The sequence below is a fragment of the Engraulis encrasicolus genome, chromosome 13 (genome assembly GCF_034702125.1).
Source record: "Engraulis encrasicolus isolate BLACKSEA-1 chromosome 13, IST_EnEncr_1.0, whole genome shotgun sequence".
NCBI lineage: Eukaryota > Metazoa > Chordata > Actinopteri > Clupeiformes > Engraulidae > Engraulis > Engraulis encrasicolus.
This window is the reverse complement of record NC_085869.1, coordinates 10572650-10575149: the sequence shown is the minus strand read 5'-3', so window position 1 is coordinate 10575149 and position 2500 is coordinate 10572650. Positions and strand designations below refer to the sequence as shown.

Sequence of the window (2500 nt, the reverse complement as noted above, 5' to 3'; positions counted from 1 at the left end):
TCGTATATACCCCGGTATTTTGATAAACGCACACAATTCCCTTTGTTACACACAAACAGAGGTTTCTCCTCTGAAAATGAATCTTCTTAAAAACTCTGAAAGTGGAGTTTGTATATAATCAGAGGGAAATGGAGACTTGAACTGGCTCTGGTGTAGACTTCTACTCTTTTAGCAGATTCGCCTTCGTCCTTCACCTGGCCTTAGTGAGTGCATCTCTTCTAGAGAGCAACACAAATAGACATAAGAAAACAAACACACAGAGATGTGCCGCCAACCAACTGGCATTAAATTGGACTGATGGGATACCGCAACAAGGCAAAAAATGATTAAAACTAAAGTCAAGCAAACAAAAATGTATGTTAGCAACTATCACTAAAGATTAAAGATGGAGAGATGATAGAAGCAATGCAACTTTTGATGAAATTGCAACAACAACATTGCGTAAAAATGATTACATAACCAACGTACACACACCCAACATCACTAGATAAGTAGAGTAGACACACCCAACAACAGCAGATTGCAGCACACGTCCAACAATATTCGATTATGGACCAATTTTATGACTGGCCTTTACTTGACTTCTGAACATAAAATACTCCTTGATTACTACTGTGCACACACACACACACACACACAAAAGCCTGCACATACTCGCGCACACACACGCGCGCACGCACGCACGCACGCACGCACGCACGCACGCACGCACGCACGCACGCACGCACGCACGCACGCACGTACACACACTCTCTCACACACACACACACGGATGCACGCACGCACGCACACAAACACGTATGCACGCACGTACGCAAACACACACACACACACACACACACACACAAATATGTAAGTGCAGTCGCTCTTTTGGAGTATTCATCTTTTTTCCATCTGAACTTGAAGGAGAGTCAACCACACACCAGGGTGAATATCACACAATGTGATATTCAAGCATATCAAGTCTAAAAAACATCAAAACATTTCTGGTAAATTAAAAAATAAATACATTTCTAATGTTGATAGCTTGTTCGTCCTGTCAAATTTTAGTGAATTTTAAGAATAGACGACATAAATACATGACTGGGAAAAAATAGAGCTCCATTTAGATATGCACATTATCTGGCTAAGTCCTTGCATACATTCTGAATCTGCACTTGTGTGACTTGGTTATAACACTTCAACCCTTTTCCCTCACAATTATGCTACATTATCTCTCACCAATCCACCTCTGGCTCTGCAGAGTGAATTAACGTAATGGAGAAAAATTGGCATTAAGAGTGACAAGTCTTGTTCCATCGCATATGTCGCTCCATGGGTTTAATATGCACGCTTTTCAAGCAAATTATCTTTTTAATGAAAAAAAAAGAAATAGAGATAGTGAGAGGCACATGCACGCACTGGTGGTCACGTCAATCAGTACAACAGTCTGCTGCTAACATGTACTACTATGAACTACATGTTTTAATTCCTATTTTTTATTTTACTATATGTTTTATCTTAATGTTTCAATTTTATTTCACCAAAATGTCTTTCTGTCTTTCTTGTTTCCTTTCTTTTTGCATTTTTATTTATTTATTTTATTTTTTTGTGAAGCACATTGAGTTTCACCTGTGTATGAAATATACAAATAAATTTGCCTTGCCTTGCCATGCCTTGCCTTGCCTTACTATGGAGCCATATGGATGTTTTTGAAACTGCATTGGTTTTGGCCTCTAGTTTGAACGTATAAACAGTTTGAGAATTAGTTTTGCACATTTCAAAATCCCCCCCAAATATTCCATTCGGAAGGCTAAAATGCATAAACGGATAAAAAATATCCATCACCTGAGAGAACATTATGTGCATGAGTGTACTTGTATCTCTCTGGATCTCCACACTTTCCTCTCTCATCTCCCTTTTCGTTCTTTTTGTTCCTCAACCTCAGAGCCATCCCTTCTTTTCTTGTTTATTCTATCAATCCCACTTTCTGTCTGTCTGTCTGTCCCTCTCTTCCTCTGTCTTCTCTACCTCCTACATTTTCATGAGAGCCAAACCATTTTTTTAAATCACTGAATAAAGCATGTTCAATAAAGCATTTCAATTAAGCCCAACAATTTTAGAGTGTACTGCTTTTATTGATAACAGGTAAGTATAGGGTTGCCAACTGTCAACTTCATTATGGCAAGGGTCTGTGAGAATTTTGTATTTCTTAGATGTAATTTCCTGCATTTAATACTTTTTAACCTGCCTTGTCCCGTTTCAAGTCAATATGGAACCCATACTTTTATTTATAAACACAGGACGATTCCATATATCAAGGCATGGTTGGCAACCCTAGATAAGTAAGAGCCATATATAGTTCCCAAAAGAGCCACACGTGGCACTAGAGCCATAGGTTCCTGACCCCTGCATTAGCCAAACCACTAATCTATCCATCTCTCTGGTTCTCTGCCTCTTCCTTCTTCTGCCTCCCCTTTCTTCTGTCAATCCTCCTGGTTGTCTTTCCATCCATCCATCC

At 39.3% G+C, this 2500-nt stretch overlaps 1 protein-coding gene across 1 annotated transcript in view; it reads right to left on the bottom strand.

The window, feature by feature from the left end:
- Positions 1-2500, bottom strand: part of klf12b (Kruppel like factor 12b) — a 71282-nt gene that overhangs the window by 45674 nt on the left and 23108 nt on the right. The window lies entirely within an intron of this gene.